This window comes from Dasypus novemcinctus, chromosome 6, assembly GCF_030445035.2.
Source record: "Dasypus novemcinctus isolate mDasNov1 chromosome 6, mDasNov1.1.hap2, whole genome shotgun sequence".
Lineage (NCBI taxonomy): Eukaryota > Metazoa > Chordata > Mammalia > Cingulata > Dasypodidae > Dasypus > Dasypus novemcinctus.
In genome coordinates, this window is record NC_080678.1 from 13222235 (window position 1) to 13238451 (window position 16217).

The window sequence follows — 16217 nt, forward strand, 5'->3', positions numbered from 1 at the left end:
CAAGACCCGACCTTCCTAAGTCCCAGCCTGGATGCTTTCCAGATCTTCATGAAAAAGATCCCACTCCTCTGTGGGTAATTGGAAGAGGTTCCTGATTTCTCATCTGAGAGATCATTTGCTTTGAGGGAGATGGTTGTGTCTTTGCCAAAATCCACTTACTATTTTTTGAGCAAGTTTTAAAAATTAACTTGTTTACATAAAACAGGAACTTGTTTACATAAAACAGGACAGAGAGCAGCTCTTGAAGTTCAGCTGATTTGGGCCCCTCTATCGCTCTCTCCTATTCTGCCGATCTGCTTTACCTCCTTGCGAAAGGCGGCTTTCCCTCCTGGGCTGGCATCAGAGCAAGCAGCACCTTCGCTGTGCTCACCGGAGGTGCAGGATTCTAGAAACATACTTTTGTTATAGTATTTATTGAACGCTCATCAAATCAAAGCTTGGAGATATTTTAAAAAATTATATGCCACCACACACCTTAAGAGTGTCCTATTTAATGGAGAAAAGAAAAAACTTCCTTTTTGGATGGACTGGGCATGTCCACGTTGAGCATCTTGGGTCAGAGGTCTATAAGTAAGCACCCACTTGGCCTGTTGTACAGAGCTTGGGGACTTGGCTCCCAGATTTGAGGGGAGTTATCAGAAGCTGAGTCTGTATTCTATAATTCTGAAGGGTGTCTTAAAGGAGAAGGAGGGTCTAAAACTGACCATTTTGTAAGTTTCTTCTCAGATCCCTTCAGAGGTGGAGCTCTTCTCGTAGGCTTTTTAAGTCAGTCCTCTTGAAACATTGTTGATCTGCAAACCCTCAGGCTTTCCTTCCTCCTGCCCCACCCCTGCCCCCAGTCCAGGTCGAGCTGGGTCGTCACACACTGGCCCAAAGCCCCTGCTGAGCTGAGGTTTCCCTGTTTGTAGAGACAGGGACGGAATGATGGTGACAGTGGTGGCGGCTTGAATTGTCGTTTATTGAGCTGTCAGTGTTGGCAGTGGTGGTGGTGGCGCGAGTTGTCGTTTATTGAGCACTGCGTTGGCAGCGCTGTCACAGCCTTTTGCACGGATCATCCCGTTTCCTGTCTATAGCACGCCCTGCAGTGGGCACCAGCATCGTGCCCATTCTACAGAAGCTCACACTGAGGCATGGAAGTGTACAGCAGCTTACCCGGGGCACTTCCATGACAAGACAGTTGGCGTGTGCATGTTCACACACTGCCGGGTTTCAGCTCTTCACTGCACCCCCCCCCCCCCATTTCTCTGCCCTCAAGGAGTAGCTGCCCATCGCACGCACGTCGTCGCCACGGTGGAGTGAGCTCCTAGGTCATCCAGGCATCAGTGAACATTCCCTAAACGGTGTCCTCCGGTGCTGCCTTGACCCCGAGGTGCTTTGGCTCTGTGTGTGTTTATAAACGCGAGTGCCCACTCCAGGGAGTTCCGGGCTCTAGGCCGACTCCCACTGGAACAGCAGAGAGAGCAGAGGAAATGCCCTTCCCACGCTCACTCAGGCCCAGGCACGCCATTCTCAGTTAAATGGGAACTGGATTTTTTTTTTAAACAACAATTGAACATTGTATTATGTCTAATGGGAAGATACTATTTCAAAGGTATCTTGAGAAAAGAGGGTAAAGGGAGGCTTAGCTGTAACTCCCCATTTGACACGTTGCACAAACCCCATTAGGTCTGCTTCTGTTTTGTTTTATATAGCTTATGGCCTCATTTCCACCCCCCCTCCCGTTTCACTGATCAGGTGAGGGAGGCAGCAGATGTGGAAACTGAGGCTTGGAGGGTGACTTCCAGATGTGACCTCATGTCTTAGAGTCCTTGGCCTAGTTTGTTTCCTATTCGCCACATTTTTTTTGTTTAAGATTAATTATTAATTCATCCTTATTGTCTTTGTAGTTACGAAAGTAATACTTGCTTCATGTCCATGAGATCTGAAGCAATGCACACATGTATAACTGGAAAGCAAAGCCCCTTTCTCCCCAGTCCTACTCCTGAGATAACAGCTACAGACGGTCGAATGCCTCTCCTACCACCCGTGCCGCATCCTGGCTGCAGCTGGTGCTCAAGTCCAGCTCTGCCACTTGCTGTGATTTAGGGCCAGCCACTTAGTTGCCCCGAGCCTCAGTTTCCTTGCTTGCAAAATGCGGCAGTCAGTGTTGTTTGAAGTGAGGACTAGATGAGCAGAGTGCTTGCCCCAGGGCTGGTTTCCTTCCCTTTGTCCCACATCAGTGCTTCTCAAACTCACCTCCCTGGCACCCCAAGGGCAGAAGACAATAAATCCTTCTCATTGGGATTCTTGGGGGCCAGCCCCAAGCAGTGAGCAGCCAGCAGGGCAAGCTGGGACCCTGAGCAGATTTTGTATCACTCAGTGATGTATCAGGGTATCCCTTAATTTAGAAACAATGTTTAATCTGCTCAAATATCATTCATCATCAAAACTCCATCTGGTTGTCCTGTAGGTTTGCGCAGCCGCTGTACACCTCCCCACCTGTTTATGTCCCAGCCCCAGTGCAGGTGGGTACTGGAGGTGTTTTCCTGGCTGTGATGGTTAGGCTAATGTGTCAACTCGACCAGGTAATTGTGCCCAGTGGTTTGGCCAAGGAAGCACTGAGCTAATTTTCATAGAAGGACACTTAGGGACTTGAGTCATCAGTGAGCTCATTGCATAGATGGCTGATTACATCTACAATCAACCAAGGAAACTGATGTCAGCAACGAGTGATGTTTTATCCAATCAGCTGAATGCCTTGAAAGGCGAAGTGATTTCAGCATTCAGAGAGAATTTTCCAGCTCAACCTCAAAGAGTCAACATCTCCCGGGAACTCATCAAGGACCTTCATCAGAGCCCCCGGTTTGCAGCCTGCCTGTGTAATTTGGACTTGTGCATCCCCACGGTCACGTGAGAGAGGTTTATAACGTCGCATACTATGCACAGAGCTCTTCTCGATTCTGGTCCCCTAGAGAACGCTGACTGGTGCCCTGCCCTTCTTGCTGTGCCTGGCCAGGGCTGGTGGGCAGCCGGTGGAGTTGCCAGGCTGCAGTCAACTCCCTGGAGAATCCCACCCCACCTCGTTATACACCCCTCCAGAGGGCGTGTAATGTACGCACTTTCCTCGCCCTTTTCATCCAAAAGAAATCAACTCCAGAGAAGTGTTTTCAGGTGGTTCTGCTGGTTCAAGGGTTAACATGGTTCTTTTGCTTGTCTTTGAAAATGAAGTAATGTTTAAAACGGTTCAGATCAGCAGGGCCATCTGGTTGGGAGTGTGCAGCTGCTCCCCTTTCAATTGTGCCTCCTCTAATTTATTCATTCGGGGGTCCCGTGTACATCTGCAAAATCATTATGCGCAGATGGTTTCGAATGTGTGAGCTGTGTGCGCCGCCAGACCTTTCTTCCCGGCCCGTCCTGGAGGACATCTGGCTTTGTCTTCTTTGGGTGGCCTTTTCTCTCTTCCTGAAATCCCGTCCATGCAGACGGAGGATTCCGGGGGGCCCCAAGGGTAGACTGAGCCACCCTGGACCTTTGGGCCTAGTATATAGACTCTGTGAGTTATTTTCGGAGCCACTTCTTCTTTTCACTCATTTTACTACTTGAGTTAAAAAAATATTGTTGGCAGGCAGCTAGAAGCTACCACCCACCTTTGTGATCTAACTGCCCAAGAGCCAAAAATGACCTGTACTCTGAAACTATGTCATTTTTTTCCTAGCAATTTTTATAAATATTTGAACCCTCAAAAGCATGCCAGAAGAATAACAAAAGTTTACCAAGCATCCTGGGTTCTTGAACTCACTGGACCCCTGCAGCGAGGTGGAGCCATTGCATCCACTTTGAGAGGAAGAGGATCCAGCTCTGAGTGGTAGACTTTGCCTATGGTCACACAGCGGGTTAAGCGCGGGCCTTTGTCCCTAGCCCCCTCTGCCCTCCAGGCCTGCTCTCTGGCCCATAACCTTTGTAAATCATATTGGGGCAGGGGGAGGGCAGTAGAGCATTAACTTTTCTGAGCCACAGTTTCCCCATCTATAAAGTGGGACTCCTTATTGCATTTACCTCTTAGATTATCAGATATTTAAATGTGATAATCCATATCTGTCATAGCCAGATGCCTGAATTGAGGGAAGCATGCGATAAATGGGAGCTGCTGTCACTGTTACTGCACTGCTCCCTCACTGTTATTACGTAGCACGCATGTCGGCCTGGATCTCGGCGGTGCTGTCTGGACTGCGTTCTTTCACTCCTTGATTCCATAAATATCGCCTGAGCACCTGCCCTGGGCCAGGCACTGTGTTCATCAGGGTTGAGCATCGCCAGCTCGTCCCCTGTGCTCGTGGAGCTTACAGTCCATGGGGAGACACTGGACACCATCGTGCCTCTTTCCTGGGGGATCGGGTGGCTGGGCGCGCTGCGTGACGGCTCACCTTGCCACTCCGTGGCCTCGTGCCCTGAGCAGGTTTCTTGCAGATCTGCTGGTGATAGTTTCATTTGCCACCATCCTATAAGAAAGGGTGGTGCCAGAGAAGGGGCACGGGTTTTGTAGCCATACAGTCCTGCCTTTGAAGTTTGGCCCTGCCACTGGCTAGCAATGCAGCAGTTTTTTTGGCTCTGCCCTGTGCCTCAGTTTCCCTCATATAACCTGGGGGTCACAGTGCTGGCCTCAGAGGGTTGCTATCAAGAAGGGGTCAATCCATTGCTAGTTCTGTCTTCCTTCATCATCTCTGGGGTCACTTACAACCCAAAACTGTTTGCATTTTGAAGTAGCAGCCAGTACAGAGAATGGTTTTATTTTCAATTTCAAATATCTTAAAACAGCCTGGACATTGCTACCTTGAAGTGCCCAAAGCCTTCCTGGTAGGTAGATTTTCTAGTAAATCCTGTATGTCTTAAGTAGGTTCTATCTTACTGGAAAACCATAATTAGCAGATATGTAAGCTTGAAGGGCAAATCTAGTACATACGCTGATTTAAGTTACTACTGGAAAAGAAACTAAAGACGGAAGAAAAGACAAAGAAAAAATGACTACTGGAAATAATAAAAGGAATGTTCCAAAAACAGCGTTTCCCCGAGCTAGTTTCAAAAAAAGAAAATTATTGTGTAACGAAGACCTTTAGAGTCTTTTGTGCACTGTGACATCGCCCCGTGACCATGGGAGCATGGAAATATTGGAAGCCCCTTGTCCACCTTGTCCCTCAGCTGGGAAAACTGGGTTATCCTGTGCACTTCAGAGCGACAAGGCGTCTAGCTGTGCTTTGCCCAGCTGTGCAGGGAGCTGGAGACCACTCCCTCCTGGAGAGCGACGCGTAAGGGAAGAGCACAGAGATGCCCCCGCCGCCTGCCCTCGTCTGCCCGAGACTGGGCTCCTGGTTCCCCAGTCACCGCTTGGTGAGAAGGGGGGCTTGCCTCCTGGAAGCAGATTCACAGGAGGTCTGTGGGTGGCTTCGGGAGCGCCCAGTGTCTGTCTAGAGCCTACAGCCTCTGTTCCGGAGTCCCATGGAATGTTTGTCATGTCCTTGCTCTCCGTCTTGTCGCCACAGCCACCGCAGCCCCTGCACCATGGGTGCCCGAAACACCTGTGCTGAAGTGCACGGGCAGCTGTCAAGGAGCAGATGCGCCCCACGGCTTTGAGATGAACTGTCCAGCTTTTCTCACCCAGTGCAAAGCAAGCCCTGTACCAGCTTTTCAGTGCTACCTGTGAAACCGTTGGCTTCTGAGCATCCTTGGAAGATAAACCAAATGACTATAGTGGGTTTTTCTTGGGGAGAAAATAATTTTGAATCATACACCCCAGAGTGTTAGCTAACAGGGTTAGTCCCAACTCCGTAGTTTACATATGGGGAAACTGAGGCCCAGAAGATGAAGTGACCTGCTTAGGGTTACCAGCAGGTTAGCAAACAGGTCTAGACCGAGACCGAGTCGGGGGCCTCGGCTCAGGGGCCCACCCCCGTAGCTCGCTACCTTTTTGGGAAGGCCCCACCTTAGCAGTGGCTCTGAAGCTTCAAAACCCAGATCATCACAGAAGCCAGCCCCTGGTGCCTCGGCAGCAGCTCGTCCAGACACACACAGGACAGCTTGTCCCGTCGCTGTGCAGGAATGAAGGCGGGGTGGGGGCTGCCCGAGCCTGCCTTCTGTGCACCTGCTCTGGGGCCCCCTGTCCCTCTGCCCCTCCTCGCTTTCCGCCCTTCCTTCCCTCCTGCCCCCACGGCGCGTGCACACCCCTGATCCCCGATACCTTGGCCCCATCCCGGCACTACCTGCTGCCATCACACCTCGCAGCCCGCCTGGAGGAGACCAGCCTTCCTGGTGGAGAGGCTGCCTGGGGGCATTTGGAACCAGTGCCCCCCGCCCACAAGGCGGTGGCAGCAGATCCTCACCTGTCATCCTGTCCTCTGCTTCCCACACGGTCCCCTCCCTGGCCCCTGGCCCCAGGTCTGTCCTTTAGGGAGAACTTTCCTGGAGGAATGGGAAGCAGGGAGAATGCCCCAGGCTGGATGAGCTGGGCTGCCCGTGGGCAGGGCTCGGGGACTGGGGTCTGGGATGGACCCCGTGTGTCAGAGGTGTCGGGTTCTGGGCCCCTGGCCCTGCCCGTTTGTAATGAGCTGTTTGTCCCTGGGGGAGCTTGCGGCCACCCTGGCCCTCGGTTCCCTCACCTGTGAACCTTACCTGTGAAAGGCAAAGCAGGGATCTGGGGCTTGTGTATTGGTCCAGTTTATGACTCAGCCCTGCTTGCCCAGCTTGGGGCCTGAGCCCCCACAGCCCACCCTCATTTTTGAGATTTTCCAGGTTTTTCATATTGTGGACTGGTGTCCCCATGAGCTCCTTTCTGCAGCCCCCTCCTCCCACCTGTAAAGAAGTGGCTTTAGACCCCTGGCGAATGGCATGCTCCTGGGAAATTGACCCTCCCTGGCTTAGCAATAACGTAAGTTTTGTGGACACAGTGGTTCTGAAGGTGTAAGCCTCTCCTGAGCATCCCAAGCTGTACTGGGCTCTCCAGAGCCACCTTCCTTGGTTTTGGAGGCACCTGAAGCACCCCAGATGGCCCTGCTTTTTTAAAAAAATAATTTGCATAGGGTAAATGTCCATTCAGTGGTGGGTTTTATTTATTTATTTTAAAAATGCTTTTTTCCTTCCCTTCCTCCTCCCCTGCCCAGCTGTTTTTGCTGTCTGTGTCCATTTGCTGTGTGATCTTTGTATCTGTTTCTCTTTTTTGGTCTTCTCTTCTCATCTTTCTCCTCTAGGATTCACCAGGATTTGATCCTGGGGACCTCTGATGTGGAGAGAGGTTCCCTGTCAATTGCACCACCTCAGTTCCCGTTCTCTGCTGTGCTTCATCTTGACTTTCCCCTTTGTCTCTCTTTTGTTGTATCATCTTCTTGCTGCATGACTCACTTGCATGGGCACTGGCTCGCCATGTGGACACTGGCTCACCACATGGGCACTCATGCGGGCACTTGGCTCGCTACACTGGCACTCGCGTGGGCACTTGGCTCACTGCGCGGGCACTGGCTCACCACACGGGCACTGACGCAGACACTTGGCTCATCACACTGGCACTCACGTGGGCACTGGCTCACCACGCGGGCACTCACATGGGCACTCGGCTCGCCATACGTGGCCCTGCTTTTTAATATCTTATTCCCACTGCAAAGCTGGGCTGTGCCTTCCTGCTCTAGCTGCCCCCTGCCTTCATTTCTTCAGCTGTGGATGGACGCGGTGGACACTTCTGCCAGGAATTATGTCTGCTCAGAGCAAGTAGGCTTTGAGGAAGGGTTTGTGGACCCCTCCCATAATAATACAAATAATTTGGGTCCTATAAGGAGGTCACTAGGGGCCAGAGGCTATACAAGCATTTTATGTACGTACGCTAGCTCATGCCCTCTTCATGTCATGCTGGAGGCAGGGACACTTTTATTCCCATTTTACAGATAAGGAAACAATCACAGAATGGTTAGAAAGTTGACTGAGAGCCCAAGGCCGGATAGAAATGCCAGCTCAGAAACCTTTTTTGCTATGTCCCACTTTTCTGCCAAGTTCAGGATAAGCAGACTCACTAGGTAAGATGTTGCTGGGTAAATGAGAGGCTAGCTGATAATGTGGACATTTAATCTCAGTCAAAATGCCTGTTTTTTAAATGGATGTATTTTATCTGATGAAACAATACCTTAGGTTGTATTTTCTATGCCATAAAGTATGTAGGACAGTCATTGTTCATAAAAATAATGTTGATTTTTGAGCTTAATGCACAGTCAAGGGTGCTTTAAAAACAACTTTAAAACAACGCTTGTGTTTCATGTCCCATTTTGGTCCAACCAGGAAGATTTTGAATGTCTCTGTTTGCAAAAATTGCTGTTTTAGACAAAAGCATGGTAGAAACAAAGATGAATGTGTTCCAGTCATCAGGAAACAAGGAATCTGGCAAAACGACCATGTGGGTTACAGGAAGGGCTTGCTCAAGGAGAGAAAGCAAGGAAGAAATTATAGTGACTCTAAAAAAGGGGCAAGGAGGAAGGCCTCTTCATCAGGAAGCGGGGATAAACATAACAACTATGATTGTCATAAACACATTTTTCTGGAAAATAACCTGGTGTCTGAGGTTTAGGACCGTTGTGTCCTGATTTGGAGCAGTTTCCATCTGGGTCTCCAGCACTGTTTTGGAATGTCAACTTCTGGTCTTAGCCAAGGGATTCTGCAAGGCAAAAGGCACTGAATCATGGGATGTTTGGATGAATTACTTCAGCCTGAATTGCTCATGATTCCCTTAGCTCCTAGGAGCATGCTTTTTGGAACTCATAAACATATAATTACTCCTGGTTAAGTTAGTAACATCTGGTGCTTGCAACCTATAGAAGAGTGTGTCAGTTAGCTTTTATGTATAGCAAAGCATCCCAAAACTCAGGGCCTTAAAACAGCACCCAGTCATTGTTTCTCTGTCTGTTGGGGTCAGCTGGGGGTCAGCTGGGGGCCCGACTGACCCAGGTAGGGTGCAGCCAGGTGGCCCTGCTCCTCCCCTGGCCTGGTCACGGTCCTCCCACGGCGACGGCAAAGCACCAGGAGAGCACGCGGCACCGCGGCGCATCTCAGGCCCGGGCTGGGAACTGGTAGGTTGTCTGTTCCGCCTCCTTCTGTTGGTCATGGAACTCCAGGGGAAGGGTGGGGAGATACGTCCCACCCCATTAGCTGGAGGAAATGCACAGTCACTTGGCAAAGGAGGCGAATGAGGGAGGGGCAGTAAATTGGGAGCCATAATGCAATTTCCCGTAAGTGGTCCTGAAACACTGCTTGTCAAATGCTTCTTGTGGCCAGGACTCGGTCTCAGCATCACAGCTACCATTGGTTCAGCACTTACGGGCCAGACCCTCCTAAGCGCTGTCCTGAGTTGGCGACCCGCTGCCCTGCTGCAGGCCCGAAGGCAGAGGAGGCAGTGAGGTTTCCTGCCTTGCTCGGGCCGAAGCCGGACAAGCCAGGCCCTTGGCGCTGGGTGTGATCGGCGAGCGCCTGGCAGGGAGGTCTTTTGAGAATAGAGCCGGCCTGGCAGTGGAGGGACTTGCCCGAGGTCCCTGAGTGGCTCAGGCTTGGAACTGGGTGCCGTGCCCTTCCCACCGTGCGCACGCCTCAGTGCTGTCGGGGCAGGTGGCTTTATCCTGTTTATTGGCTGCAATACGATCAAAAGCCTAAAACTCCGCTGATGAGATGGATAACTTCAGGATGCCTCAGCCTTGTTAGTATTTTCCTTCATTTCAGTGACAATCTTAGGATATCTTTGAGCCGGAGGTGAAAAATGTTTCCACTTCCACTTGTTGATTAATATTCCTGGAAAAGGAAAGTATTTCCATATACATAGCCCAAAGAGAGATGTCTGCAGTTAGACCTGCTGATCAGAGGAAGGCTTTGGGTTTTAGTAAAAGTTAGCTAAGACCCATCAAATTTTTTTTTTTCTGTAAAGCATTAAAGTAAAATAATGTCTTTAGCTATTTTTCCCTCTCTCTCCCCAGAGGGCAGTTATGCATATTCTACCTAAATGAAGATATTTATTTACCGCCATCTAGATTTCTTTTGAAGTTTCATACATCTTTCTTCTGCTATATCAGCTTATAGCTACAATAATTTAATAAGCTTTCCTGGGGTGAAATTGGATGCCCTTTATCGATCTTACACAAAGGGGCATTCAATTACTTAATTTAAAGCGGTATTTCTAGGTCTCTCAATTACAATTTTGTTATAAATGGTTTGCTAATGATGCTTGGGTGCATAGGTTAAGAGGGGTCATCCTAGAAGGGCTGGTAATTGAATGCTGTCTATTTTGGGAGCAGTTATCCGATCTCTCTCAGTGGTGCCAGTTCCCACCATTCTGATCTAGGTCGCAGGGCACAGCGCTGAGCCCAGGGTGGGAAACCAGCTGCAGATACTTATGCCTGCACAGCCCCTGCGGAGCGCCACGGGTTCTTTCTAATCGGAATCGGCTGGCACCAACATGTGGACATTCCAGACAGGTGAAATGCAAGAGACGTCAGTGACTTACTTTTCAGGAAGAACAAGTTGAGGGTTAGGCTTTGGAATGACTGTTCCTGCGATACTTTATGGCGTATAGAAAAGGCCATTTAAGAAACAGAGCAGTCCATTTTCCTTCCAGGAGTGTCACCTGACTCCGCGTTTTCTTCCCTGAGTTAGGTGGTTTAACTGGTAAACTCACTGTAGAGATCCTTTGGAAAGAAAAGGCAGTGCGCAGCCCTGCCTGCACTTGGGCAGAGCCCATCCCCGACGTGGCCTTCCAGACCCTGCCAGGTGTGGCCTGTCCTCCTGTCCCGGCCAGCGCTTGCTATCCGCCTGCCCGTGCACCCGAGGCTCCCCTGTCCAGCTTTCTGCAGGGTCTCTGGTCCCCTGCTCCCTCCTGTGGCCCCGTGTCTCCGTGGGACTCGCTTCCTCTGTGTCGCCCTGTGTCACCAGCCTACTCGGGCATCCTGGCCACTCTGGCGCCTCTTCCCCTGAGCAGTGGCTCTCGCCCAGGCAGTTGGTGGCATGCCTGGTCCTCAGAATTGGGGAGCGGGTGCTCCTGGCACCTAGAGGGACCTCCCACGGAGCCAGGACAGGTCCCCACCAACGGGCTCATCTGGACCCGAATGTCAGCAGTGCTAGGCGGAGGAGCCCTGCTCTGATGGGTTTATCATGTTACCCCTTTTGAATTCCTTCACAGCTTTTATCGGTTGATGGAGGTTATCTTGTTGGTTTGTGATGTCTTTATAGCCTGTTGCCCCATCGCCCCAAGCCCGCGGGGGACTAGGAGATCCAGAAAGGAAAAGGCCTCTGGCCGTGTCACCCACTCAGAGGAGAGCCCCAGGCCCCTCACTGCCCCGGCAGCAGCCCATCTCGGGGTCAGGGGTCCACCTTAGAGAGCGCCTTTGAGGTGTATTTCACAATACTGAGCAATGGGCGGATGTTTTATTTTTTTAATTTTTAAATTTTTTTATTATCTTTTATTTTTAAAGATACGTGGATCACATAAAATGTTACATTAAAAAATATAAGAGGTTCCCACATACCCCACTCCCCACACCCCCCACTCCTCCCAGGCGACAACAACTTTCATTAGTGTGGATGTTCATCGAATTTGATGAGAGCACTGCTACACCACATGGATTAAAGTTTATGTTGTAGTTTACACTCTCCCCCAGTGCATTCAGTGGGTTATGGTGGGATGCATAGTGTCCTGCATCTGTCCCTGCAATATCATTCAGGACAACGCCAAGTCCCAAAAATGCATCTCATCTCTTCTTCCCCCACACTGCCCTCAGCAACTCCCCTGGCCATTGTCTCCACATCACTGATATAATTTCTTCCATTGCTAGAGTCACAATATTTCTATAGTAGAATACCAGCAAGTCCACTCTAATGAGGAAGAAATGGAAGAGATTGCCTTGCCACTGTGTAAGAAAGAAATCTTTTTCTGAAGAAAATAAGGCTCACCCGATTGGGGAGAAGAAAAGAATTTATTCTCAATCTTGCAAGAAGGGGTGCACCACCAGAAAACATGGCTGGCGCCCCAACAAAGAAAAATGACACAATTTCTACCCCTGAGCCTGGCACGCAAGCCCTTCCTCTGCTTCTCCATAGACTGGACACTTCAGAGGCTACAGCCTATCCGAGAAGTCTAACTCCCACTCAAGTTTCCAGTTTTTGATTAACCGCTTCCCCCATCACGTTCCAACCATCTTAGCTTTTACCTGCTCCTTTTGCCAGATAAGGAATGGAATTTAGTGCTGAATTGGTATTGACTTAGCTCTTTCTTGTGCATCCCTTTTACTGGCTCTAGGACTGGCTTAAGTTGGTTTCCTTCGTTCCTGCTTAACCCGGGTGTGGGAGATTGAGGCAGTAGGCTGCCAGGTTTTCTTCCTTTATGTGAAAACTAAACTAATCTCCGTTTCTTATAACTGCACATACAGGGCAATACCTATTACAGTGATGAAAGGCAAAACGTCAAAAAAATTTTCTTATGATATTTTTCATTTTTTAATACCCCAATTTATTTTTTACTTGATTTTAGTTTTTCTAAATTATTATATATTCTATTTCTAATCTTTAAACCTATCAGATGTTTTTGTAAAACGTGTAAACTGAAGATAGTTTTGTTTTTTTTCTCAGAGCTTCAGGCTGCGCCCACCTGGGTCTGTGGAGCCTCTGAAGGCTGCCCACGTGGGCCTTCAGGAGATACTGGAGGAAGGAAGGAAGGAAGAATGAGAGAAGATGAGGAAACACATTGAGGGTTTCCCCAAGGCTCTGTTACACTTTTTAAATTAAAGTTCATAGATCACAAAGAACGTTCCATTAAAAAACATTAAAAAACATAAGAAGTTCCCATATACCCCACTCCCCACTCCCCCACTCCATCATTTTTGTAAAGTGTATTTTTTTTGAAGACATATATCACACAAAAAAATGTTACATTAAAAAATATAAGAAGTTCCTGTATACCCCCCGCCCCCCCCCCCACACCAACACCCTCCCTCATCATTGTGGCACACTCATCGCACTCAGTGAGCACATTGTGGGGCACTGCTGCACCACATGGATAATAGTTTGCCCTGTAGTTCACTCTCCCCCAGTCCATTCAGTAGGTATGGGAGGATATAGAAAGTCCAGCATCTGACCCTGCAATATCATTTAGAACAACTCAGAGTCCTCAAAATGCCCCACATCACGTCTCTTCTTCCCTCAACCTGCCCTCAGCAAAAAGAGCCGGGAGGTCATCAGAGGGGTCACGCTTACGCACACCTCAGCAGGACCCCAGGGAGAGCCAAAGTAGATACAAGCCTAGGTGCTGGTTCTCCTGAAGGCTGTGGAGACCCACAGGGTGTATGGTCATGGCAGATGGATTTGGAGTTCTGTGCCATGTCAGTTGGCCCTACTTTGGAATTTGTGCTCCTGAGTGTGATGGAGCTGGACTCAGATGTGACCTTCCTACACATGCCTCTTCTGTCACTTTTACTGAACCCGTGATTGGCGCTAGGGATGGTGCATACTCAGGGAACTTGACTCTCTGGACTGCCCATGTGCCAGCTGGGTCCTGAGCCTCAGCAGAGTGGCGACTCCTACTCTCTGGTTCATTGGACATGCCCCGGCCAGCTAACAGGGAGGTGAAGAAGGTCAACCACCACACCAGGGAGCCAAGAGCGCCTACAACTGAAAGCAGGAGAATTGCATCCATCATCCATGTGGAATCGAAGCCCCCTCTCGATACAGAGGTGGAGGGGACATCGCCATCCCAGGGTCCACAGGATGGAGGAATAAAATATGGACTAAAGTGGACTTACTAATAGTCTACTATAAAACTGTTGCGATGAGTAATAGCAGAAATTGTAGCATTGAGGTGGAGAAAGGGACCCCAAGGCTCTTTCGGCATCTGGAATGGCCTCTCCAGTTCCCCGCTCCTGGTTGTATGTTTCAGAAGCCAGGCCTGGAGGGGGCGGGTGGGGCTCAGGCATCAGCGTTTCAGCCCCTGGGAGGGCCCAGTTTAGCGGCCCCTCTGTGGAGACTGTCGGCTTCCCCCACTACCCACGCTTATTTATTTACTTTGCTTGAAATAAGATACCTTTGTTCTTGCTGAGGAATATTTTGCTCATTCCGTTGAGTCCAGGGTATGTACATTTTGACTTTGTAGTTTCAAAACAGCCCTCGCAGGCAGCGGGACAGGAGGCTGCAGGGCCACGCGCCTGAGCTCCTGGTCAGAGACTTGTTTCTAAACCCAGCCTGGTCTTGACCTTGTCGTGTAAGACATGTTTTCTTGGCTGGAGGGATGGAGTTTCACAGTAGGGGATCGTGCCCTTTTGTTTCTTTGGTTTGGAAGAATGCATACCACGCAGTGGGTCAGGGGTAGTTAAGCAAGTTTGGAGCGGAAGTTTGGGCCTCAGGGTTCCTGGCAGGGCCCTCCAGCTCCCCTAAGCGATCCTGAAAAGGGCAGGAGGGGGCAGTGGGGCCGGACAGGCTTGGCCTGGCCTCCTAAAGCAGCTTCCCCCCCAGGCCTTTCCCAAACTACCAGGACTCTCAGTCTCACCCACACCTCAGCCCTACTCACGAGCATTTCTCAAACTGGTTCCTTGAGCCTTTAGGGAGAATTCCGTGGCCGGTTCTGTTTGCAACATTTTCTGTACTTCATTCCTCTCTTGTGGATTCACAGGGCGCGTTAGCATATTAAAGGCCCTGAAAAGTCCTGCCATAAAGAAGCCCATAATTTTCTGTATCCCAGCTTTAGTCCAAATCCTTTATTTTTATTTTTTTAAAGATTTATTTACTCCCCTCCCCATTGTCTGCTCTTGTGTCCATTCACTGTGTCTTTCTGTGTCTGCTTGTATTATCATCAGGCAGCACTGGGGATCTGTGTCTCTTTTTGTTGCGTCATCTTGCTGCGTCAGCTCTCCATGTGTGTGGCGTTGCTCCTGGGCAGGCTGCACTTTTCTCGCGTGGGGCGGCTCTCCTTGCACGGGGGGCACCCTTACGCGGGGGCATCCCCGCGTGGGCCGGCACTCCTTGCGCGCAGCAGCACTGCGCGTGGACCAGCTCACCACACAAGCCAGGAGGCCCTGGGTTTGAACCCTCGGACCTCCTGTGTGGTAGGTGGATGCTCTAACCGTTGAGCCAGATCCGCTTCCCTAGTCCAAATCCTCTCAAACATAGACCCGCAGAACATTCTGTGGAAGGCATTTTAGGAGATACTGCTTTGTTCCGTTCATCCCAGGGAAGCCCACGTTTCTGCTAGTGAGTTCAGCCGGGAGCCAGTCCTTCAGCTGTTGGAGGAGGCTTTGGCTCAAGGGCGGTTACAGTGGCCTTCTCTGGAGACAGTAGGGATTGGCTGAGGGGCAGGGTTTGGGGAGTGGAGGCGGGCCTCCCTCCCGCGGGTAATTCTCAAGCAATAAAGGAGAATTGGTGGCATGTGAGTTCCCGTCTTTGATTGCACTCCAGGTGCCCTTGGCAGTCACCAACACTGAAAAATTTTAATGGTAGTAACAGTTGTGGGAGGCGTTGCTATTATTCACCACTTTTTAAGAGACTAGATTGGTATTGGGCATTTTTTTCTTTTTTAATTTTAATTTTATTTTTAAAGATATTTTAAAGATGCCTAGATTATACCAGTGTCACATAAAAGTTACAGGGGGATTCCCATAGGCCCTGCTCCCCATATCCCCCACATTTCCCCACATTAACAAGAGCCTTCCTTAGTGAAGTACATTCATTGCCATTGATGAAGACATTTTGGAGCATTGCCACTAAGTGAAGATTTTTTTTTTTTATCTCTCTTTTTTTCTTTAAAAAATTTTTATTATCTTCATTTAATTTTTAAAATTAGACAAGTTATAAGTTTACAGAATATTCAAGTAAAAATACAGCATTCCCATATACACCCCCCATTGTTAACACTTTACCTTAGTGTGGAACCTTTGTTACAACTGATGAAAGAATATTAAAATTGTACTACTAGCTACAGCCCATAGTTTACATCAACCTGTATTTTTCCAATACAGGTTTTTTTTTTTCATTTTCACATTTTAATTTTATTATCTTTTTTTTAAAAAAGATACATGAATCACACAAAATGTTACATTAAAAAATATAAGAGGTTCCCATATACCCCAATCCCCACACCACCCACTTTTCCCACATCAACAGCTTCTGGGTGTTTTGCAAACTCTTTATATGCATTTACTAATTTAGTACTCCTTATAAATTTACAAGGGAGCCAGTCTTCTTAT

At 49.2% G+C, this 16217-nt stretch overlaps 1 protein-coding gene across 3 annotated transcripts in view; it reads left to right on the forward strand.

Annotated features, from left to right (window-relative positions):
- The window catches only part of CHST15 (carbohydrate sulfotransferase 15), an 82508-nt gene that overhangs the window by 33404 nt on the left and 32887 nt on the right, over window positions 1–16217 (forward strand). The window lies entirely within an intron of this gene.